General features: G+C 36.6%; 1 long non-coding RNA gene across 2 annotated transcripts in view; it reads left to right on the forward strand.

The window, feature by feature from the left end:
- LOC132373357 (uncharacterized) overlaps window positions 1-27003 on the forward strand; it is a 240825-nt gene that overhangs the window by 13870 nt on the left and 199952 nt on the right. The window contains exon 1 of one of the 2 annotated variants that reach the window (XR_009505410.1): window positions 4569-4657. The exons of the other annotated variant lie outside the window; for it this stretch is intronic. This is a non-coding gene — a long non-coding RNA (uncharacterized LOC132373357). Of the gene's footprint in view, window positions 1-4568; window positions 4658-27003 lie in introns of those variants that run through there. 2 annotated transcript variants of the gene reach the window in all.

Below are 27003 nucleotides of genomic sequence, written 5' to 3' on the forward strand. Positions count from 1 at the left end.
ATTATTTAATGTAGTGGTAAAATTTTTAAAAGCCAAGGAGTATCTTAAAAACAGAAATTTGTACAAAACCTTTATTTCACCTAATGAAAGTACACCTAGGAAGTTAATGGAAACATGGATAATTATAATTACATTAAATGCTGGCGGATCTGTTCCAAAAGGATTCTATAGCATTAGAAGTTGATGATAATCATTTTCCTGAAGTTTGTGATTATTCACTGAAATTCATATGCTTGGGAAGAGAACAATAAAATGTACCATATATTTTCCTTGTAACTTTGAACCTTTTCCTATAGTGTTAGTGAGAGTAGATGTTAATGTCTCAAGGTGAGGGTAGAATTCTCCATCTTGTTAGTAATTATACTTGACTTCTTGTGATCCAAGATGAGAATGTTAGAAACAAAATTATGCATAATGCAAAGATACTGACTGCAGTCACAAAAGCTCTTCCTAAAAGTTTTACCCTAGGCAAAAACATAATTTTTTTAAAAAATCAGCTTTTATAAAATCACTCAAATGTAGCCTGCTTGACTCCATTAAAAATAACTGGAATAGCCTAAGACAATCCATATTTGGGAACTCAGATGTGTTTTATATGTGACTAGATCTGAAATTAAGAGCAATCATCTTCTTGAAACTCTGATATTTAAAAGAATAGAAGGAGGTTTAGTTCATAGAAACTTTAAACTATCTATCTTCTTTTATTATCCTTAGCTCTAAAACTTTATATTGAATATGATTCCTCTGTCTACCATTTAGAAGGCATAGGATACAATGATACAATTAACAGATACTAGTGTTTCTCCAAGGGTGGCCAGTATAACTCTAGCATCAGATACAGGGGAGGCTTACCCACATAAAGACTATTTGGCCCTTTTCCCAACTTACTGAATCAGAAATTCTACAGATAGGTTCTGAGGATCTGCATTTTAACACACCCTCCACAGTTTGAGAATCTGCAAAGTGCTCCTCTGGAATTGTCGGGGACTAATTTTCCTGTATTACCACGTAGCGTTTCTTATGGTTTCTTTCTGTGGGTGATGAAACCCTTACCATGAGTGCCTGAAACTCCTCTCTCTTCCCACCCTGCTCTGTCAAATGTAGACAAATCATAAAGAGCAAAGAAAAAGACACTATGATTCTATTGTGAGTGATTGAGGTTGCCTGGGACCAGTATGGAAATTTGGAAAAAAGAGGGATACTTGCCCATATGTTTACATGGATGAGGAGAATACATGTTGTGGTGCCAAGCAATAGATACTTAGATGATAGAAAACAATATATGCTGCTGTACGAAGAAATGTGTACAATGAGCCAGAAATGAAATATCAGATATCCCGACAGGCCACACTATTCAGTTGTCTAAGACAAAAGAAGTGCTTAAATAAAAGTTATGGAAGATCCAGAGATCAGGAAATTCCTGAGTATATTTCTATTACAGCACTCATCAGAGGATGTGTGACTCTGTGTGTGTGTGTGTGTGTCTGTGTGTGTACTGGCTTCTTCCCCATGATGGGAGCTCGTTGAGCCTTTGAGGCCCTAGGCAGACTGACAGTGATCCGTGAACAGCCATCTCAGCTGGTAGCACTGCCTGTCCCACAGCCACGGACTCCACAACTCTTCTCTCTCTGACAGCTTACAACCTACCTCCCTCATCAGCAAGTCCTGTCAGCTGTGTTTTCAGAATGTGTGCTAATTCTCACTAGTCTCAGCACCTCCACTCCCACTCGCCTGTTCCAGCCATAATCCTCTCTCCCCTGGATTCATGGAAGAGCCTATTACCCAATCTCTGATGCCTCTCTTGCATCCCCATAATCAATTCTCCACCAAGCAGCCCAAATCTTCTTTTTAAAGATAAACCAGATCCCTCTCCTCTCTTGCTCAAAATCTTCCCGTGGTTTTTCTCACACTTGGAATAAAATCCAAAGTTTTCCCCGTGGTCCACGAGGCCCCACAGGATCTGCTTTCTTCCCCAACCTCATTTCCCACCACTCCACTGATATTGAACCACTCTCACTCTGGCAACACCACCCTTGCTCCCCTTCCTTTTATTTCTGGAACATACCAAGGTTTTTCTCACCTGAGGATGGTTTCTGCTGCTGTTCACTGGACCTAGAATGTGCTTCCCTGATCACCCTCTAGCTCGTTCTTGCCTCACTAAGGTCACCGCTCAAATTTCACCTGCCAGAGAAACTTTTCTTACTGCAGCTTCAAAATAGCTTCCCTCCCCTCCATGCCCCTGGGCAATCTCTAGTCCTTACCAGACCTATTTTTTGTGTTTGTAGTATCACTTTCTGAAATTACATTGTACACATATTCTATATGTATATATATATTACTATATATATTACTGCTTACGTCCTCCACCAGAAGGCAAGCCCTCTGGCTGAGTGGGAAGTTGGTTATGTTGACCACTGAAACTCCATGCTGGAGCAAGGTCTGGCATGGCTTAATAATCAGTCAGACTTCATTGAAGGCCTGCATCCCCAAAGCTGTCACATAATCTGTGACTATTAGAAGCTTTGCATTTCTGGTTGCAGATATTTCCCTGGAGCAGAATGTGCTCCTTGCAGATGAGTGCCCTTACGTGGTCCTCCCCTCTGCCTCCTTGATCATATTCTCCCATTGGAACACATTTATTTTCTCTTATTTGGAAGAAGGAAGTCAAGGAGAAGGCTAGTTCTCATTAACTGAAAAGGAATTTGGGGCTTATTTCATCCTGTAGGATAATCTGATGCCGCCCAACAGAAGGATATAGGGTGACATTCAAGTTATCATGAAACAAGTCAATATCAGAGATAAGACAACAGAGACTTTATAATGGGCCTCTTCCATTTGTTTCTCTCTTTCTTACTCTATATCAATGAGAACCCAAATAGCCTATAAAAATCCACCTGTTATTGGTATTCTTCCTGGTACAATTTCAGATTCCTCATCAAGATTCTCAGAGGATACCAGTTTAGGTTTTAGAGACTAATAGCCTCACTGTCACATTTCTAAACAGAAAGTCTTTATGGGACAAAAAAAACCTTTAGAACATGGGTAATTAAAAAGCTGAGGAATCTTGGGCAGTACAGTGGCCTTATGGAAAACTGTATTGCTATTAATACTTTAAGAAGTGTCTTGAGATTATCATCTGCTGTCATAGGGAGAGAAGTATGGCCTTTGAGAATCTTATCCAAATATTTGGAAAATGACATTAACGGCGAATGCAAATAAAATCATAACATTGCTTTATGTTGCAATTCTCCCTCATCCTTAGAATCAGTTTGAGGATCATTTCGCCTTGGTAGACAACTGCTTCCCACGTGTGAATTAAGGTTAAATTATACCAGTGATGTCACTGATGTGGAATAAAAAGTGTTGTGATTTTTAGTGATGGATATTTCACCACAGCTGTGGGCAATGTGTTCCATAAAGACTGGTATAAATCTCCCAGGAGCCATGTTAAAACCTTACCCTTGCAACTCTTTAGCAACATAATAATGATTAAAAATGGATGCGAAAGTCATTTACCCACAAGGTCAGTATTTTATGTATTTCCTAGTTAATAAGTAAGAAAAAAGGTTCCGATATTATTATACACATGATATATTAGGCTAACGTCCAGCCCATACTTTATTATTAAGCAAGTGTGCCAATTAAAATAAGAGGGTGATCAAATATAGTAAGAGTGACTGTCTGGTTTGAAATAAAAGTATAAGGACACGGTGCGTTTGAACTTTAAATATTTGAAGAAAAATAGCCTGGGTCAAAGGTAGAACCAGATTTTTTTTTTCTTTAAAATCTTTAAGACTGCCTGCTCTTATTTTGGTTAGATTAAAGCAGATCTTTCGCATTCCCGTAACCTGGGTCAGAGCCAGCCTGGGGGGGATGGCTGTGTGCCCAGCAGACCCACTCTGCGGGAACTGCCATGGTGGCCCTTTCCACAGGTGTCCTCCACGGAGCACACTTCTCTCCTTGTGGGGTCTCAGTGATTCACCACTGAATTTTCATTGAAGAAAGAGAGTTTCTCAAAATGGGAAAAGGAAAACAACACCCAGCCACCAAAAACAGGCAGCTGTATTTAGCATAGAGAAAGTGAATTATTCCTTTTATGTGTTGTCCTTCACCTGTATGTCCAGATCGGATGTGACGTGACTCTGAGCAGATTGCAGCCTTTACCCAAGACATCTCTCTGTCTGGGTCCTACTTGGCCACATTTTCAGAAGGACTATTTATTTGAGTCATTTCAAAAATAAAGACTCCTGGGTTGGGGTTGTCTGGGGGTGATGGTTATCCAGGATGGTTGAAGGCTCAAGAGTGAATGTGAATAATGCGTTTGCCATCTGTGTTCTGAGCTCATGTATTCACGAGTTCGGAGAATGCACAAATTATTTCTAGATGATTTATCGCAATATCTCCTGAATCTAGCCAAGTGCCTAGCACCTAGCACATTTTATGTACTCAGAAGAATGTGTGTGTGTGTTGAAATGAATAAAAGGAAAATGAAGAAACTTAAAGTGGGAAAATGAAAATGATGCTAAGTATCAGGTCTAAAAAGTAGTATGTGGCCATTTTCAGGGAACTACCCAGAACTCTGACCTGGAAGAACGAGGCTGTTGAGCACAGGACAGATCAGTGTGGGTGTTCAGGACGAAGACAGGAACTTTGCAGGGTAAGGATATTGGTTGCCTTTCTCAAAGGTCCTCATAGTGTGGGAACAAGGCTGGCCTGGCAGTTTCCAGAAACCGTTCATGACAGCACACACCCCCCAGCGGACACATCTCCTCCTCTGGTAAGTCCCACCCAAGAATACTTGCCTCCCTGAACAGTGCCTTCTGTCCTTGTGGCATCCCGTCCTCCTGCTTTCCCTGCCAGAGAGTACATAAATCTTAAGAGCACCACGGATTGGCCTCTAGGCCTGGAAGACATAGAATGGTTTCCAAAGACACTTAATTTGCAATCAGGAAGTAGCTCAGACATCCAGCTATTTTGGCTTAATTAAGAAAAAAGATCTTTTGACAGCTACAAGTGGAAAGTTCTTGGGACAGGACAACCTTTAATAGCCCCAGACTTGGCAACTTGCAAAAGAAATGCTGCCAGTTTTGATTTTAAAACGAAGGCTATATTTCTGCAACATTTAAACAATTGGTTGATTGAGTGAAACTATCTCCCCAATGTAATTTGACAACATGTAGATGAACAGACGTTTGATTAATTCATCTTACAATCACTTGTCAAGATGTTGCAAAAGTGGGCTGATTTCTGTTTCACACAGCTGAGATTTATGATATCATTAAAGAGCTAAGGTTCAGTGACTTTAAATTATGCTTGAATTATGACTTAATGTCTTACATTAATAACGGTGGGATATGTAGATTTTCTTTAAAACTTAGTGTGACTTTTTTGGCTTTTAGTGACATTTATCAAGGATAAGTAGGTGCTGAGTACTCAAATGCACTTTAACCATGCTTTTATCTTATGCTTAGAGAACTACAGTAGCCTCTTTGTTTTGCATTTTATGATGCTAATCTCTCTCCTCCAGTCTATCCTATACTGTTAAGGAAATGCCCTTAAATATTATTCAATAGTATAATTTTCCTCCTCAAAAACTTCAACACTATATATGTGCACAAATCTCATTATAACCAATCTAAGTGAACATATGGAAAATAATAAAAGTATCGACAGATATACATGAAGGTAATGAATATGGAATGTTTGGTTGCATTTTAGAAATTCTTGTTCCTTATCTGTGTTTTCTTATTTTCTGCAATGAGTACATCTTGCCTATGTAAAAATTATTTAAATTCCCTTTCATATTTTTAAAGTTTCAATAATTCCCATTTCCTTGATTAAAAAAAGAAATAGGAAAAGGACAAAAAGTGAAAAGCATATAGGAAGAATGTAGAAATAATCCAGGTGTATTAGTAATCACTATCAATATAAGTAAACTAAACTCTCCAGTTAAAAAACAAATGTCATTCTCCAAAGAAGACATATAGATGGCCAAATAGTATATGAAAAGATGCTCAACATCAGTATTAGAGAAATGCAAATCAAAACTACAATGAGGTACCACCTCACACCACACCGGTCAGAATGGCCATCATCAAGAAATCTACAAACAATAAATGCTGGAGAGGGTGTGGAGAAAAGGGACTCCTCCCACACTGTTGGTGGGAATGTAAACTGGTATAACCATTATGGAGAACAGTATGGAGGTTCCTTAGAAAACTAAATATAGAACTACCATATGATCCAGCAATCCCACTCCTGGGCATATATCTGGAGAAAAACATAATTTGAAAAGATACATGCATCCCAATGTTCACAGCAGCACTATTTACAATAGCCAAGACATGGAAGCAACCTAAATGTCCATCAACAGAGGAGTGGATAAAGAAGATGTGGTACATATATACAGTGGAATATTACTCAGCCATAAAAAAGAACAAAATAATGCCATCTGCAGCAACATGGATGAACCTACAGATTGTCATAGTGAGTGAAGTAAGTCAGGCAGAGAAAGACAAATATCATATGCTATCGCTTTTATGTAGAATCTAAAAAAAATGGTACAAATGAACTTATTTACAAAACAGAAATAGAGTCACAGATGTAGAAAACAAACTTACGGTTACTGGGGGGAAAAATGGGGAGAGGGATAAATTGGGAGATTGGGATTGATGTATACACACTACTATATATGAAATAGATAACTAACAAGGACCAACTGTATAGCACAGGCAACTCTACTCAGTACTCTGTAATGACCTATATGGGAAAAGAATCTAAAAAAGAGTGGATGTATGTATATGTATAACTGATTCACTTTGCTGTACACCTGAAACTAACACAACATTGTAAATCAACTATACTCCAATAAAAATTTTTTTTAAAAATCAAAAAAAAATGTCAGATTGAATTTAAAAAAAAAAAAATTTATTTATTTATTTATTTGTTTATTTATGGCTGCGTTGGGTCTCTGTTGCTGTGCGCAGGCTTCCTCTAGTTGCTGAGAGTGGGGGCTACTCTTTGTTGCGATGTGTGGCTTCTTATTGCGGTGGCTTCTCTTGTTGTAGAGTACGGGCTCTACAGGCTCTAGGCATGCAGGCTTCAGTAGTTGTGGCACATGGGCTCAGTAGTTGTGGCTTGCGGGCTCTAGAGCGCAGGCTCAGTAGTTGTGGTGAACAGGCTTAGTTGCTCCGCGGCATGTGGGATCTTCCTGGACCAGGGCTCGAACCCACGTCTCCCACACCGGCAGGCGGATTCCCAACCACTGTGCCATGAGGGAAGCCCCAGATTGAATTTTAAGACAAAAATTTCCAGCTATATTCTTCTCATAGGATATATACTTAAAACTTTTGGATAAAATTTTAAAGTCAAAGGACAGAAAAAGTTTATCGTTCAGTGGTAAACAAAACAAAGTTGGTATGTTTATTTTATTATCATAAAAAGTAAACTTTAGTCAAGAGGCATTCCTAGGGATGAAGACTTTAAGTCAATCCTAAGATATAATAGTTCTCTTTTATATGCACCTAATAATGTAGTCTCAGATTGTACTAGGGGATCTTATAATACAACTCTCAGTAACTTATAGATCAAGCAAACAAAAACATCAGCAAGGAAATAGAAGATTTGAAAAGTATGATTAACAAGTTTGATCTGTTTAACATTATCAGAGAACATTGTACTCTATAACTGTAAAAAAAATTTTTTTTCAAGCATACCAGGAACCTTATGAAAACTGACTACATTCTAAAGCATAAAGGTACTCTCAACAAACGTCAAAAGATTGGTATCATATAGCTTATATTTCTTAAACACAATCCAATGAAGTTAGAAATTGATAACAAGTTTGAATCTAAGTTTCAAACTCTTAAAACACATAAAACACTTAAAAACACAATTTCAAAGAACTCATAGATTTTAAAAAACCTAATTAAAATTATAAATATTTAGAAGTAAATGGTAACAAAAATATAGTAAAACTTTTGGTAGAAACTAAAGTAAACTTTGGAATGAGTTTTATCTCCTTAAATACTTTCATCAGAAGTAGGCTCAAAATTAATGAGCTAGATTGTTTATCCAATAATACAAGGTTGGTTTAATGGTAGAAATTAATTAATATAATTTACTATATTAACAGGTTAAAGGAGAAAAAGTATTTAATTATATTAATAAAAACAGTTAAAAACAAGTTTGACAGAATTCAGCATTCATTCATGATAAAATGCCTTAGCAAGCTTGGAATAAAATTGAACTTTCTTAACCTGAAAAAGGTCTTATACAAAAGTGTACAGTAAGTGTCATACTCAACGTGAAATGTAAGAAGCATTCTTTTTATAACCCAGAACAAGCCAAAGATGCCTACTGTCATTGCTTCTAACCAATATGAAATCAATGAGAGAGTTTTGCAAGTTTATTTGATACCAAAATAAAAACACAAACTCAATTCTATATCCATGTACCTACAACAATCATGAAATGTAATTAAAATGAAACAGAAAAATACATTTTTTCTAGTATTCCCCAAATCAACAACAATGGCTAATCACCACCACCAAAAAAACCTGTCAAAATATGCATGCCTTTTATGGAGAAAATTATAACATTTTGTTGTATGATATTAATAAGACCTAAACAGATACATGTATACTATGTTCTCAGGCCTTATATTATGAAAAAAGTGAATTCTCTCAAATTCTACCTAAAAATTTAAAGTAATTCTAACTTGGTTTTTCATGAACTTGAATAAAGTAATTCTGAAATGTATGTGGAAGAGCAGAGATGATCAATGTGGTGTTACTTGCTCAACCAGATGTTGGGACAGTGTGTGTTGTCATAGAAAATGACAATTAGACCAATAGGAACAAATAAAGAAACTGGACAGATCCTTTTCTATTTGGAATTTGAATTTTAGAAGAACAGGCATTGTAAATCAATAGGAAAAGGAAGAACAATGTAATAAATGATGCTGGGAACAGTGATAATCCCTGTGGAAATAATAAAATTGGAGCCATATCTCATCTCACACACAAAAATTTTAATTCCAGGTGGATTAAGTGAAATGCAATATTTAAAACAGATACTTTGAGAAGGCAATATAACAGAGTATCTTTTTTTTTTTTAACATCTTTATTGGAGTATAATTGCTTTACAATGGTGTGTTAGTTTCTGCTTTATAACAAAGTGAATCAGTTATACATATACATATGTTCCCATATCTCTTCCCTCTTGTGTCTCCCTCCCTCCCACCCTCCCTATCCCACCCCTCTAGGTGGTCACAAAGCACCGAGCTGATCTCCCTGTGCTATGCGGCTGCTTCCCACTAGCTATCTATTTTACATTTGGTAGTGTATATATGTCCATGCCACTCTCTCACCCTGTCACATCTTACCCCTCCCCCTCCCCATATCCTCAAGTCCATTCTCTAGTAGGTCTGTGTCTTTATTCCCGTCTTGCCACTAGGTTCTTCATGACCTTTTTTTTTTTTCCCTTAGATTCCATATATATGTGTTAGCATACTGTATTTGTTTTTCTCTTTCTGACTTACTTCACTCTATGACAGACTCTAACTCCATCCACCTCATTACAAATACCTCCATTTCATTTCTTTTTATGGCTGAGTAATATTCCATTGTATATATGTGCCACATCTTCTTTATCCATTCATCCGATGATGGACACTTAGGTTGCTTCCATGTCCTGGCTATTGTAAATAGAGCTGCAATGAACATTTTGGTACATGACTCTTTTTGAATTATGGTTTTCTCAGGGTATATGCCCAGTAGTGGGATTGCTGGGTCATATGGTAGTTCTATTTGTAGTTTTTTAAGGAACCTCCATACTGTTCTCCATAGTGGCAGTATCAATTTACATTCCCACCAACAGTGCAAGAGGGTTCCCTTTTCTCCACACCCTCTCCAGCATTTATTGTTTCTAGATTTTTTGATGATGGCCATTCTGACCAGTGTGAGATGATATCTCATTGTAGTTTTGATTTGCATTTCTCTAATGATTAATGATGTTGAGCATTCTTTCATGTGTCTGTTGGTAATCTGTATATCTTCTTTGGAGAAATGTGTATTTAGGTCTTCTGCCCATTTTTGGATTGGGTTGTTTGTTTTTTTGTTATTGAGCTGCATGAGCTGCTTGTAAGTCTTGGAGATTAATCCTTTGTCCATTGCTTCATTTGCAAATATTTTCTCCCATTCTGAGGGTTGTCTTTTGGTCTTGTTTATGGTTTCCTTTGCTGTGCAAAAGCTTTTAAGTTTCATTAGGTCCCATTTGTTTATTTGTGTTTTTATTTCCATTTCTCTAGGAGTTGGGTCAAAAAGGATCTTGCTGTGATTTATGTCATAGAGTGTTCTGCCTATGTTTTCCTCTAAGAGTTTGATAGTGTCTGGCCTTACATTTAGGTATTTAATCCATTTTGAATTTATTTTTGTGTATGGTGTTAAGGAGTGTTCTAATTTCATACTTTTACACGTACCTTATAACAGAGTATCTTTATATTCTGGTGTTTGGATATGGAAGTATCTCTTAAGATATTTAATGTTAATTTAAATTAAGTACTTCTTTCTAGCAAAAGATAACCATAAATAAAAAGAGTAAAAGATAAGCCAAGGTCTAGGACAAAATATTTCCAACATATGTCACTAAAAAATTATTACTAACTAGTATGTATAAAGAACTCCTATGGCTCAAAAAGGCAGAGGGAAAACTCAACAAAAACTAATAGAAAAGTTGGCAAAAGAGATGAATAAACATTTCACAGATGAGGAAACAGGAAAAGCTCATAAGCATATGAAAAGATGATAAACATCATTAGTAATTAAATCAAATTCAATTTGGTATATTTACATGTTAAACCACAATGAGATATTTCTTTTTTTTTTTTTCAGTTTGCTAGTATTTTGTTGGTAATTTAAAAAAATTTTTTTAATTTAATTTTATTTATTTTTTTTATACAGCAGGTTCTTATTAGTCATCAATTTTATACACATCAGTGTATACATGTCAGTCCCAATCACCCAATGCAGCACACCACCATCCCCATCCCCCCGCGGCTTTCCCCCAGTGGTGTCCATATGTTTGTTCTCTACCTCTGTGTCTCAATTTCTGCCCTGCAAACTGGTTCATCTGTACAATTTTTCTGGGTTCCACAAAAATGCGTTAATATACGATATTTGTTTTTCTCTTTCTGACTTACTTCACTCTGTATGACAGTCTCTAGGTCCATCCACGTCTCTACAAATGACCCAATTTCATTCCTTTTTATGGCTGAGTAATATTCCATTGTATATATGTAGCACATCTTCTTTATCCATTCATCTGTTGATGGGCATTTAGGTTGCTTCCGTGACCTGGCTATTGTAAATAGTGCTGCAATGAACATTGGGGTGCATGTGTCTTTTTGAATTATAGTTTTCTCTGGGTATATGCCCAGTAGTGGGATTGCTGGATCATATGGTAATTCTATTTTTAGTTTTTTAAGAAACCTCCATACTGTTCTCCATAGTGGCTGTATCAATTTACATTCCCACCAACAGTTCAAGAGGGTTCCCTTTTCTCCACACCCTCTCCAGCATTTGTTGTTTGTAGATTTTCTGATGATGCCCATTCTAACTGGTGTGAGGTGATACCTCATCACAATGAGGTATTTCATATGCACCAAATTGGCAAAGATTTTAAAAGTCAGAAAATACCAAGTATTTACAAGGATATAGAATAGGGGTTGGCAAACTTTTCCTGCAACGGGTAGAAGGTAAATATTTTAGACTTTGCAGGTGAGGAGTTCTCTTGTAAGGACTCAACTTTGCCATTGTATCACAAAAGCAATTGCAGACAATATGTAACCAATTGGTGGCTGTTTCCAATAAACTTTATTTACAAATTAAAAAACCCCCAAAACCCAGCAGGCTTGCTTTGTCTTATGGGCTGTAGATTGCTGATCCTTGATGTAAAGGAAAGAGAAATCACATGGGAGTGTAAATTTGTGTAAACCTTTTGTAATTATCTACCAGAAGAATCCATGCACAGTCCACTCCTACATACATTACTGTAGAGGAACTCCAGCACGTGTACACCAGTGACCTGTGCAAAAATGTTCATAACAGGATGTTCATGAGAGCAAAATGCTAGAATCATCTCAAATGTGTATCACCAATAACACAGAGATGAATTTTTAAATATTCATAGAAAGAAATACTATATAACAGAATATGGATGAACCATGGCTAAAGGCGGTAACATGGATGCATGTCAAAAACATAGTGCTGAGAAAAAAGGTCACTGAGGAGTAAAGAGGCAACACTAAAAATATACATATTTTTAGAATGTCATGCTAGGTGACAAAACTAAATTGAGAAGCCATAGAATGATTAATATAAAATGCAGGACTATGTTCCCTTCTTGCGGGCAGGACAGAATGTAATCTGGGAAGGTCACACAAGGGTTTCTAAGGTACTGGTACTGTTCTCCTCCTTAATGCAGTTGGTAGATCCTTGAGGGTGTCTTTCATTTTATTCTTTAAATACTAAATATATATTTTATGTTCCTTTATCTATGTGATATTTTCTAATATATCAATTCAACTACAGTGTGTGATCAAGGTAATTAGATTTTTTAATTTATTGTATATTGAGGTAACATTGCTTTATAATGTTATATAAGTTTCATGTGTACAACACTGTATTTCTACTTCTGTATACTCTATAGTGTGCTTATCTCCCCAAATTTAGTTTCCATCCATTATCATAAAGTTGATCCTTTTTTACCCATTTCACCTTCCCCTCTGCCTCTTCCCAGCTGGTAACCACTACTCTGTTCTTCATGTGTACATGTTTGTTTTTGTTTGGTTTGTTCATTTATTTTGGTTTTTTGTTTGTTTTTTATATTCCACATATGAGTGAAATCATATAATATTTGTCTTTGTCCATCTGACTTATATCACTTAGCATGATAACCTCAAGGTCCATCCATGTTGTCAAAAGTGGCAGAATTCCATCTTTTTTATGGCTGAGTAGTATTCCATTGTGTTTACATTCCACCTCTTCTTTATACATTCATCCATGAACTGGCACTTAGGTTGTTTCCATATCTTGCTGTTGTGAATAAATGCCTCAGTGAACAGAGGAATGAATATATCTTTTGGTATTAGTGTTTTTGTATTCTTTGGATAAATACCCAGAAGTGGGATAGCTGGATAATATGGTAGTTCTATTCTTAATTTTTTGAGGAATCTCTGTACTATTTTCCATAGTGGCTGCACTAATTTATATTCCCACATCCTGGCCAACACATTATTTCTTGCCTTTTTGATAATAGCCATTCTAACAGGTGTAGGTGATATCTTATTGTGGTTTTGATTTGCATTTCCCTAATAATCAGTGATGTTGGGCATCTTTTCATGTGCCTATTGGTCTCTATGTTTTCTTTGGAAAAATATCTATTCAGCTCCACTGCCCATTTTTTAATCAGGTTGTTTGTTTTTCTGTTGTTGAGTTGTATCAAGTTAACTAATGTTTTAGAACAATTACTCTGGTACAGGTATTCAGGACTAACCAGAGGGATGTAAAGAAGTATTAGGCAGACTGGTTAAGAGATTGTTAGAGTACTCCATGCATAAGGAGCCTTGGTCATGTAATTTGAGAGAAAGAAGTAAATTCAAGAAACTTTTTAAGATACAGATGTAAAGATCTTGGGTAGAGGTGGGAAGCTTGGGAAGCATAGATAAGCCTAGCAAACTTTTTTTGTTGTTGATGTTGTTTACATCTTTTATATTTTCTGAGCGCTTGTTGAAGATGTTAAGAAAATGAGGAAAAAAACTAATGAGGACTTTTGAGTGATCTAACCAAGTAATTTTGCCCCAGAAGAGCCTAAATGAAATGTTTACTGGAATAAACACAAAACAGAAAAAACAAAACAAAAATTTATTGTAAAAATTCCCAAGAAAAGTTGAACAGCATTTATTTTGACATAGTGATGAAAGAATAACTCATAGTAATATTATTTAATGAATAATGACCAAACAGTTGGCACCATATAAATAGGAGCTACTTTGAACATGAAAAGGTAGGAAGAAATGTGATCAACTTACTATGGTGGTTAAGAGTGTGAGTTCAAACCCTGAGTGATCTTTGGCAACATTTTTAATGTTCTTAAAACTCAGTTTCCAATCTGTAAAATGGGTGTAATGATATCTATTTCAGATAATTTTTGTGGGACTTGACGTAGTGTTTTCATGTGCTTACTACATTGCATAGCACATGATAAAAACTTGGTAAATGACAGACAACAGAAATATAATGATATAAAACATAGGAGAAATTGTGTCTTTTAAAGAAATAACTGGTAAGTTTTTTTTCCCTAACATTATCTTGACCTGTTTGTATCAATAATAATGTTTTTACCAGTGGAACCATCAGCTGCCTGGCTTTGCTGCTTTGCTGGTGTTGCCCTTTTCCTCCAACACTTCGAAAAAACGCTGGATGATACAACTGGATTTATTTTAGCTCATACTTTGATACAGTTACTTTTCTCTCAATGACTTTGGAAAGGGCAAATTCACTGAACAAGTGTAGCTGTGATTTCACAAAACATATCTCACACTTCTGTGCTTTGGAGTGTATCCTTAGAGAAAAAAAGTTGAATGTACCCGTCTCACTCATAGCCATCGGCAAGAGAGAAATGGGTAAAAGCTGGGCTTACGTGCATTGAAATTCTGGGTTCTGAGCTTCTCATTTCTGTGGGAAACTCAGTTATAATAAAAAAAATAGAGTGGGTAAGAGGAAGGAAAGTGAGAGCCCTTGCACAGGAAGGACGACAGTCACTGTTTGGAGTGAATGATTTACATTAACTGCCTATACAACTCAAATTGCACTGATAATAGTTGAATTTCCTGCTGTATTTTTTATTGGGTACATTCAACCTTCAATGGCTCAAAACTTTTTTTTTCTCATTTAATAGTAAGAGCAATAAAGTCATATCTTAACTACATGAAAGGGGATTACTTTAGGATTTTAAAAATATGCATTGCCTTGGGAGAAAAACACACAACCTTCAAGGTGAAATGTGAAATACAGTTATTAATTATATTTTATGGAGATACTATTTCAATCTTACTTGACTTTTGAATTAGACTGTTTAACACTTGGGGCCATATACAGCTACTATAAGAAATTAATTTCAGAAATACTTTAAAAGAAAATAAAGAGAAAGAAAATGGAAACTTGGTTTCTTTATGAAAACCTGAAAACTCTTTCTAGTAATTTTCTCAAGCTGATCAAGCAGGTGGTCTGTTAATTGTCACATTTGTAATATTTTAATAGTAAGTTACTAATCACCAAAATAGTGCCTTATTTGGAAGTGGTTTTGGTATATTTTACATAAGAGTAAAAGTTAGATTTTCCTAAAGATATAGCTAGTCTTTGCAACTGGGGAGGTGGGTCGGGGGGAGAAGTAGGTCGGTCACTTCTAACTATAATTTGTTTTCATTCACTGGTTCTTCTTATGTAGGTTTTAATATGTCAGTTTAAGTAAATAATGAAAAAGGAAAAGATCAAATAAATACACAGGGAGTATCAGAGATATTCTTGACCAGGAACTCATTCATTAGAAAAATTTAGTAATAGTATTTCACAACTTCCTTTACAACTAGGACAAATAAGTAGTGACCAAAGCACCATTTACATAGATTAAAAGCATGGATACATTCAATCATAGCAATTAAAAACATTTTTCAGTTTGGTAAAATCCAAAGTAAATTCTTGTAACTTGTTAAAAAAATAAATGATCTGAACGAATGTTTTGCTTTGCGAGAGTTGTATAGACAGGAGCCAATCTCAATGTCAGTTTGGTAGTATATGCATCACCATCAAAGTGAATCAAATGGTCACAGTGCCCACAGCGCTCTCTGATGGGTGACACAAGATATGATAAGCCACGGACTGAATTGGAATCTCTGTTCGCTCAGGCCGTTGGCTGTCTCTCAATGATGAAGGATGGAGGTATATGACTGGCAGGAAAGCCCAAGAGTGTGTTAGTAAATAAAGTGAAAAATGAGGGCTAGGCTCAGTCTTATTAACTCCACAGCAATAAGAACACAAATGGCAGAGTGTAAACTTTACTCCACAAGGTAGAGAAATGATTATAATGGCCAGTACTCTTCAGTGCTTGTGATACACTAGACACTTGACTAAGAACTTCACATACCTTATGCCATCTCTTGATTCTCGATCCTCCTGACAACACTGTGTAGTAATTACTGTTGTTATCACCATGTTATAAGGAGGAAGCTGAGGTCAAGGGAAGCTAAATAAATTGGATCAAAGTCACAAGCTAAATAAATAAATGAACTAGGTTTTGAACTTAGGTCTCTGATTCCAGAGCCCATATTTTAAACCCCTTACTGTGGTTCTGGGGTAAGGGAAGACTAAGTGACTCCCAGTGTAGGAGATTCTACTGTGAGACCAGGACTAAGTGTTTGATTTGAGGATCTAGTAATAATACCTATGCCCTCTGTGTGACCAGTAATAAATATGAAAGATCTGATAAGAAATATTGGCTGTTATCTATCATAAAAAGTCTACAAATAATAAATGCTAGAGAGGGTGTGGAGAAAAGGGAACCCTTGTACACTGTTGGTAGGAATGTAAATTGATACAGTCACTATGGAAAACAGTATGGAGTTTCTTAAAAAACTAAAAATAGAACTACTGTATGATCCAGCAATCCCACTTCTGGGTATATATCTGGAAAAGAAGAAAGCTCTAATTCTAAAAGATATGTGCACTCCAATGTTCATAGCAGCACTATTTACAATAGCCAAGACATAGAAATAACCCAAATGCCCATCAACAGATGACTGGTTTGAGATGTATACACACACACACATGCACACACAAACACACACACACACAATGGAATATTACTCAGCTATAAAAAAGAATGAAACATTGCCATTTGCAGCAACATGGATGGACCTAGAGATTATCATACCAAGTGAAGTAAGTCAGAGAAAGACAAATATGTTATCACTTATATGTGGAATCTAAAAAATAATACAAATGAATCTGTATGTGCAAAACAGAAACAGACTCATAGACATGGAAAACAAACTTATGGCTACCAAAGGGGGAAGAGAGGGAGGGATAAGTTAGGAATCTGAGGTTAACAGATACAAACTACTATACATAAAATACATAAGCAACAAGGATTTACTGTATAACACAGGAAACTATATTCAGTATCTTGTAATAACCTATAATGGAAAATAATCTGAAAAAGATATATATAACTGAATCACTTTGCTGTACACCTGAAACTAACACAATATTGTAAATCAATTATGTTTCAATAAAAAAGCAATAGATCATTGAAACAAATGCAAAAAACACCCTGCGAATAAATATTGCCTGTTATAATTTAGGTAAGCTGAAGAAAGCATTCTTTGAAAGTTCCACCTGTTTACTAGACATTTTCTTATGAACATCTGTCAAATTTCCAAGTGCCTATGGAGGGTCAGCAAGGATATAAGAATAAAGATGTCCCCAAAGAGTTTGTTTGGGGGAGGCTGTGAAATAAATGTGGGAAAGTGCACTAGGTTAATTATTGCAGCCATTTAAGATAACTTAAAGTCTATATAGTATCACAAAGAAAAATGATGAGAATACTACTGGCATATGCGAATATAAGGTGCACATACATTATAATTATGGCTATATTTTAAAAGGCACTCTTAAAAAAACCCAGAAATATACTAAAGGCTAATTACTTACTAATTTTTTCTCTAATTATGAGTCTTAAATAATGTAAATTATTGTCATAATAGAAAAGAATGAATAAATAGGAAACCAAAACAGGAAAGTAAGAATGTATTTGAAAGAGACATTCAAGGCTTGGGATCCATGGGGTTTCTTGACCTGTGGCTGTGGCTGATGGTGAAGCAGGAGGAGCTGAGGATGATGATTCCTAGCTTCTCTGAAGAGTGAAATGCACTCTTCAAGGTAAGAGGAGCAGTTGAGAGGGAGATAATTGAGTTCAGTTTAGACATTGTAGAGTGTCGCAGTTAACCCGAATACCGAATGCAGGAGAAGGAGGAGGAGATTTGGGGGGAAGAAAATTTGTTAAGTTTTTGTTAAGTTTATTATAAGCTGACTATCCACCAGACAACTGGTAATTTTATACCAGTGTTTGGAACAGAGGTTAGGGGTAGCAATTATCATAGGGGAGCTACCGATGCATAATGACTGCACTTCTGAGAGTGTATGAAATTGTCCAGGAAAGGATCCCAGAGAGAAAACAGAGCCAAGGAAAGAACCTTGAGAAACTCAGATGGGAGGAATGGAGCAGCTGAGACTGTGGGCATCGAGTCTGTTTCAGAGGCTAGTACTGCATGTCTTCTGTGAGTTACTGAGGGCATTAGGAATGGACTCAAGACACTGAAAGTAAAAAGTATTTAGGTGGGACTTCCCTAGTGGTGCAGTGGTTAAGAATCCGCCTGCCAATGCAGGGGACATGGGTTCAAGCCCTGGTCTGGGAAGATCCCACATGCCACGGAGCAACTAAGCCCGTGTGCCACAACTACTGAGCCTGCGCTCTAGAGCCTGCAAGCCACAACTACTGAGCCCGCGTGCCACAACTACTGAAGCCCATGCACCCTGAGCCCGTGCTCTGCAACAAGAGAAGCCACCGCAACGAGAAGCTCGCGCACCGCAACGAAGAGTAGCCCCCGCTTACCGCAACTAAAGAAATCCCGCGCGCAGCAACAAAGACCCAATGCAGCCAAAAATAAAAAATATAAATAAATAAGTATATATTAAAAAAAATAGTACATAGCCATAAAATGTGGGAAAGAAGTTTGGAGAGGCATTTCTGATAGCTAATTAATAAAAATATTTTTTAAAAAAAGTATTTAGGTATAAATCTGAGTTAGAGAGGTGATTAAGAAAGGAAATGAGGGTAACTCCCAGGTAACTCCAGGTTTGAGTGACTGAATGAATGGTGGTGTCACCAACTGATTAATGGAATAAAGAGGATTAGCAGATTTAGTGAAAATTCATGGATCTAGATTTTGAGTCTCAAATGTCTATGGTATATCTGAGAAGAAACAGCCAGTCAGCAGGGAGATCTGATTGGAGCTCATGAGTGAGGTCAGGACCAGTGTGGAGATGGTGGTTGAAAACCCTGGCAGTGGGTGTAGTATCCCAGAAAGAATAGGTCAGAGAGCATCCAGTGCTGCAGAGAGGATCAGGACAAAGTATGAGAGGGGGCCACTGATTTGGCTGTGGGAGGGTCATTGGTACTTTGGTCAGGGTATAGGATCAAAAGTGCTGTTGCACTGGGTTGAGTAGTGAATGTGGAGGACGGAATGACAACAGCGAAGACAGACCACCCTCTTACATATAAGGTGCTGAGTCTTTTAGACTCAGGAAAAGATGCACCACATGTTTTTAGAATGTAGAAAATGAGCCAGAGAGGAAAGAATGGTTGAAAATACTTCAATATGGAGATGATGGATAAAGTAGGTCCTAGAGAAGGTCTCAGGGGGTCAAGTGGAAGTGGAGTTGCCATAAGAATAGGGATACCTACTGCTCTGAGAAGCCCACTGTGAAGTGCTTTGCAAACACACATTAAAGCAATAATTCCTGCCCTCTCTCTCCATGCCAACCTAAATCTATGTTACAACTAGACTGTCATTGTTCCAGAAAAATAATTAACAATCTTCAAATTAAAAAGTCCCGACCACTCTTCAGCCTTGAGCTAGCTATTGGAGTTACCCACGTAAGAGCAGCTCCATTATTAATCAACTCCTGAAATGTGTATTATCTGCCCTTTTGACTTTGAAATCACAATTTATTTCCTCTCCATCCTTTGGCAGTGGAGAGTCTTACTTTTGAGATGCCATTAGACCCCCAACATGAATAGCCCATGGAGCTTATATGTTAAGTCAGAGCACTCCAAATTTGGTAAAAATTCATCTAGCTGCTTTTCCGTTTTAATTCATGAGGCAGAAAATGAGAAAAAATTAAGCATGCATTACATATTTTGCATATATTGCGTCAAACCGTCATTTCCAGAATGAAGGAAAAAACTAAGATCTGAAGGGATGAAGTAACTTAGTAACTTGTGATGACAGAACAGGAGCTACAGGTGAGGCTTCCTGCCTTGAATTCTGGTGCTTCATCCTGTGGCATACAGTTAGAACTTTCCATTATTAAACACGGGGATGCTTTTTCCCGCTTTCACTTCTTTTTCTTTAAAAGAACATCCATACTTTATCGTATTTGCCCTCAGACAGTAGACTCATCCTCTTATTCCTGCAGATGATCTAACCTGGGTCTGTTTGAAAGTTTTGCTACTTACATACGTGACAGGATTGGGCTGCCAAATAAATAAAATAGTGTTTCCTTTGGCCTCAACTGATGTAATTGGTTTATTTTGTAATTATCCCCTTTGCCAAGAGGATTGGTTTGAAGGACTTCTTCAGCTTTCACATTTGCATGGTATGATGTACCATGTCCTGAGTAGTACCTGAGTAATAAAAAATAAAAATGGAAACAAGCAAACCTGTCTTAGAACTGGTATGTTATTTGCCCCTGAATTTGGTTGGTTCTAGTTTTATAGATTTAAATATAAAACACATGAAAAGATTCTTTTGAAAGTGAACCTTTAAGCTTTTCTGAGAAGAGAAGGTTCTGCATGTGTCAATTGAATTAAACATGACGTGGGATTCCCAGAGTGGAAATCTGAGCTCTTCAGACAGTGTTAGGTGGTTGGACTGAAGGGACAAATAAATCAGAGATTTGGAAAGCTTATAGGTCTTATCAAATCTTATTTACACTCTGGAGGGTGACAGCATGTAAAACAAATTAAGATGTGTCATTATTGGTATCTGAATCCCATGGTAGTTTTTCAGCTCTTCTGTGGCAATAATCCTACTTATTTAGTTTGGGTTGATGCCATCTTATTCCAGAAATGGAAGTTCTTTTGTCTTCCATGGAGTTCTGTCTTTCATTTGAATGATATTTTTGATGGTAGAGCCAGAGCACAACTAAACAAAACAAAGCAATCCCCATTGGTGACTATGTTACATTTAAGGGTATTCCTTCAAAGACAAGACATAAATAAAGTGCATCAATTAGGAGTAGGTTGGTCTAACTTGAACAATTATGTGGGCAGGAACAGGCTTAAATTATAGCTCAGCCGTTGGGGAAACCCTTCTTATTCTAAGAAGCTGAAGTCAGTAACTTGGAAGTAACACTAGTGTGTTAGAAGTTCAGTGTGTGACATGTGTTCCTTATTTGAAGTGGGAATCACTATAGTGCATACACTTCAGCATTTCAAGGTTTGAAAATTGTCATAGCAATATTTTTTTCATGTCTACATCAGGTGATTTCATTTTTCTTTGATTTTAAAAGCCTTGCATGAATCTCTTCCTAAATTTATAAAAAACAGAAAAATATAAATAGAAACTAACAGTCCCATATTAAACCTGCAGTGTAGAGATAACCACTATAACAATTTGGGTCCTCTTTTCTCCTTGATTAAAGAAAGTTATTAATAATAATAAAATAATAATATGAAAAGCAACAATAATTATAACAATAGGTAACATTTACTGAGGATTATGAACCGATAAATTCATAATTTATTTATTGAGTTTATTAAATGAGGAAATTTATATAAAGTACACAGAGTAGTGCTTTATATACATTCTATGTGCTTTATATAATTTTCTTCATTTGATCCTCACAAAGATATTATGGGATAGGTAGGTTAGTCTCCAGCATACAGGGGATTGAAATACAGAGAGGTTAAGTAACTTGCCTAAGAGCACACAGAGTAAAGTGGTGGGGCGTTTGAATACAGATTCAAACAGTCTAACCCCAGAGTCTGAACATTTAACTATCACCCTCTGCTGCTTCATATACATGCTCATTTATATTTAATTTAAATAATTCTTTAGAAATAATGTAACATTTTGCTTTTTCTACAAACTTATAATCATAAGGATTTCCCATGTTAATAATTCTTCATAAACATAATTTAGTCACCTAAGACATCATTATATGACTGTATCTTATTATATGTAATTGTTCCCTTAAAGTGAGGCATTTAGATTGTTTGTAGATTTTTGATATTATAAACAATGCAATGATGAAGTTATTTTTCCATAGATCTTAGCATTTCTGATCCTTTTCTTGGGATAGATTTCTAGAAGTAGAACTATTGCTCTGAAGACATTTTAAGGTCACAGTTTTCCAAATTATAATGAGTACAAGTCAATTTTGAAAAAAAACCCACATCTACAAATAAACTCCAGATCTTCTTTAAGAGTTAATTAATGGGAGTGCCTACATTTTAGAAGCTTTTATGACGTGATGAGAGAAGGCAGGGGGCTAAGCAATGGGGAAGCCATTCTCTTAACTCAAGCCTGACCTTTGCTCATTAATAAGCCATGGCCTTATCTCTGTATGCAACCCCTGGAGCTAATCCACCTGCGGATTGCCCATTGATTTTGAATAAGCTGTGTTTTCAGAACAGCTTTTTAAGGGGGATACAGCAAGAAGAGAAATTAGGTCAAAGATTGCAAAGCGTGTACAAATGCTTAGTTGTTTTTAATCACAATTCTTTGTAAGACAAATATAAAATAAAATCAAATTCTGTTCTAAAATAGTATTCAGCATGAATATGGGAATTTCAAGATCATTATGAAATAAAAGCAGGATGAGTCTTCTGCAAACATCTTTATTCTCAAAGCAGAAGCCAGAACCAGTGAAGTGAGTTGATCTCAAGCGGTGATCATGTGATTCACTAGCTGAAATGTGGTAGCTTCCTTTGGTAACCCGCCTGCTCTTCACTATTTTCTTGTTCAATGCTTCACTTCTATCTTTAATCCTGGCCTAATCAATCCTATCCCCAAATCTCAATCTTATTTACTCACCATGCTGCTCTCTTCTTGCCCCTGGTAGTTTCTCCTAAATTTTTTTTTTTAATCTTGCTATCTATCTATCCTTCCCTGGACTCCAAAAGAAAACCATGTACTTGGCTTTATCTATGTTTTTATATACATGTATACATTTGCATATACATATGTACACGTGTGTGTATGTGTGTATATATACATACACACACATGAACACGTACACACACACTTATATTTGGGGATATTTTAATTATATATTGTCTTCATTAACCAATAGGCTTGACCCCTAGGTGAAAATGTAAATCATTATTCAATGTCCCCTCTTTATTCTTTGTCTTTGTTCAGTGTTTTCTTACTGTCCTCTGTCCCAGGGTAGGTTTACCCACCTGGCCCAAATTTGTCATGACTATTTTCTGAAAAATGATGGCTGAGTAATTGAATGAGCAAACTCAAGCTAAACGAAAGGGCATGTTCCTGGCTCTAGTAAACTGACAAATGAAAGCAAGAGGATTAAATACAACATGATTACAATGAGAACACATAAATATGTAATTGCATTTAGGACTGGCTAGGAGATTAAGTTCTTGCAGTTATACCTTGCCTTAAATAATGTACAAATGCCCCTTTTCCAATGCTCCCACAGGGAAGGTAGAACTATGTATAATGTTACCTATTATAAAGGATCTATTGGTGCTTTATTCAGAGGCTTAGCTTTAAATTCTTGACTTTCAAGGAGCACTGCATAAAGAACTCTCCCTCGGTGAGCCTCTAAACACTAAACAGCAGTGGCTCCCAAATTTGGCTGCACATTTGAATCACCTGAGGAGATTTATAAAAATGCAATGGGGCCTGGGAATTTATATTTTCCAAAAGTTCTCCAATGATTTTGTTGCTCAGCTAGGTTTGAGAACTCCTGTTAGAGTGGTTGCTTGGATATTAGCTAAGTTGGTTTCTGTGCCTTCAGTGGGTATTCAGTAGGAGACTAACAGTTACTGAGCATGAAAGCTGTGCCAATAACCCTGACCTTTTATAGCTGAGGAAATTTGTCTAGGTTTGTGAGTGGCAGAGGCTGAGTTCAAAACAAGACTGAGCACTCATTCTTATGCACCCTGTCAGCAAAAGGTTGATTAAGGCACACAGAAAGGTAATGAACAGGCTCAAGTTAAAAATTTGCTCTTTAACTCTCACATCTTAATCAAACTGCTTCTTCACAATTAAGTGGAAATAATATCTTTGTAGGATATTTTTTACTTAACTTTGTTCTAAAATAATTTTATACTTAGAGAAGATTTGCAAAGCGAGTACAGAGACTCTGTATATACCCTTCACCCAGCTTCCTCTAATGTCAGCAGCTTATGTAATGTAATACCTAACATAAACATTTTATGGAACCATGGTATATTTATCAAAACTAGGAAATTGATGTTTTGGTTTCCCCAGGTTTTCCACTAATGTATTATTTTGTTCCACTGTCCAGTCCACGATACCACATTGCCTTTAGTCATCATTGCTCCTCCACTGTGTGAGAGATTCTCGGGCTTTCCTTGTCTTTTGTGACTTTGACACTTTTAAAAACTAGTGGTCAACTCTTTTTAAATTATAAACTGTTTCTTTTTCCCTTCTCTGCTTTACTTTTCTCCATATGTGAAGCTTTCGAATGAACTATACAGCTTACTTACTTGTTTGGCTTATTATCTCCCTCCCCCTACTAGAATGCAAATTTCATAGAAGCAGGGATTTTTCTCATTGTTATATCCAAACACCCAAAAGAGTGACAGGCTCATGGTCGGCACTCAATAAACTTTCACTGAATGGAAGAATAAAAAAACCCCCCAAAAACAAACAAAAAACAGACAAACAAAAACTAGTGGTCAGGTATTTTTTAGAATGTCCCCTCATTTTGGGTTTATCTGATTTTTTTTTTTTTATGATTAGACCAATGTTACGAATTGTGGGGAAGTATACCATGATGTGATACAGCCCTTCTTGTTGCATTGCAATAGGGCTTTTATAAGATTTCTGACAGTGGAATCCACGTGTTCCCTCCCAGTGGAGACATTTAAGCAAAAGCTAGATGATTGTTTGCAATGCTGAAGGAATCGCTGTATTAGACAAGATCTTCAAGACCCCTTTCAACTCTAAAAGTCGAAAACTAATAAGTGAACAAATAAAAAGTCACACATACAAGACGAATATGAGATTTGGGTAGAGCTCAAAGAATAGAAACAATCAACTTTCCAAATAGCAACCTCCACTGTAGAGAGTACTAGGGTTTTCCTACTTGGGGGCTGAATTCAGAATATCTCCATTACACTGGGGACTTTTCCCAACATTACAGCCCCGAAGAGGCATCTGTACGTGAGTGTTTGCTCTGGGTAATTGAAGCCACTGGGTTGCTCTTGTGGTTTTCCTCTGTGTTACAAAAAATTAAATTGATGTGTAGTTAATTAGAAAGCAATCTAATTTGAAAGAAAGCAGTGACCTGACTCTAACTATGACTCTGTGGTTTGGATATGTTAAGTAACCTATTTTGCCTTAATTTCTCTAACTGTGAATTATAATCATTACTGACATGGATTGACTTATACTGGACTTAGAACATATGTCCAGAAATACAATGCCTACGCTTGGCAAAATGGGATGTAACATGGTTAACCCAGAAGAGTTAATACTTTATTTCAACATATGCCTAGTAAAGGTGCTTCATTACAGTATGTAGTTTAAAAATGAAGACATCAAACAAACTAGAGAAGTGGAGGCACAACTGTCACATTGCAGATGCTCTGTTGGAACGCTGACTGCAAATTTTGGAAAGACTGTGGTACCACGGAGAATGCTCTTGGAAATCAGAATGCCTGGTTTAGTGCCAAGGCTGCAGCTACCTTACCACACGTATGACCCCCAACAAATCATTTAACCTCACCATTTGGCTTCTTCTTCTGTTCTGATTCTGTTTAGAGAATCAGACATGATTTTTAAGACTCTGGTTTCTAATTTCTGTAGCTCTTTGATTTTGGGGGAGGGGACTTCATCCTTCATATCTATAAAGCCATTGATTCTGTATTGCTAGTACACTGTTTGTAAATATACTGTGCTGATATTCCTTTGAAAATTCAGGAAATGCTTGGGTATACATTTTTGCAGCTTGGAAAAAAACTTGTCAATGTCTCACAGTGCTTAATCATTTCTTCGAAAAATGGATACATTTTTGTTTTTGTATTTCTTAACCAGATAAAACCACTGCTTCAATCCCCAAGGAGAGAATAGTTTTGTTATGAGATCTGAATATTTGAAATAGAAAATTACATCATAAATGAATACATATACAATTTAATGAATAAAATGTCTATCTACTCAAGATGTTCCAAGTTATTTTACTGGCATGAAAACTGTAAAGTGTTTGGAAAAACAGTTTCATTGTGATAAGTATAATCAACACATTTCCTGTACTCTAGTTGCAGACCTGTTCATAAACAACATTAAAAGAAAAATAGAGTGACATAATGTCTGGGAAAGAATTCTCTAATAGAAACAGACTCAAGTTCAGGGGTTGTGGTTTTGCAAGTACACAATTCCTTCTGGGAGGCCCTCTTGACAGATTGGCCCCGATCAGAAAAGCAGTGTCATTTAGCTTCGCACAAAGGTGGTTCACATCAGTGTGGTCTGGCTCATTCTGTCATCCTTGCCTCCTTGACCAAAGAGGGAGGAGCAAATTACCCAGACTCCGAACTATACTGCAAATGTCCTAGCTCCTTCCTTCTGGAATTTTTGCCAGCTCTGACTAACCCTTTAAGGTCCAAGATGAGATTACTTTTGAGGGACCTTCATGACACCTTCAGTGAATTATACTGAGAGGCAAATGGAGCTTTGTGATGGGCCTGATGTGTCATGAATAAGCACGTGCCACTTCAATTAAGTTCTAGCCTGGGATCAATCCCAACCTGAAAGTTCATTGTTTTTCAAAGTAACAGGGAATCAATCTCTTTATTAATGATTTTCTGTAATGGTTTTAATGGTTTATAATGAACCATGTTCAAATAAACATGTAGACTGCTTTGGTAAACAAGGTCAGAATATTTACAATC

This window comes from Balaenoptera ricei, chromosome 10, assembly GCF_028023285.1.
Source record: "Balaenoptera ricei isolate mBalRic1 chromosome 10, mBalRic1.hap2, whole genome shotgun sequence".
NCBI classification, from domain to species: Eukaryota; Metazoa; Chordata; class Mammalia; order Artiodactyla; family Balaenopteridae; genus Balaenoptera; species Balaenoptera ricei.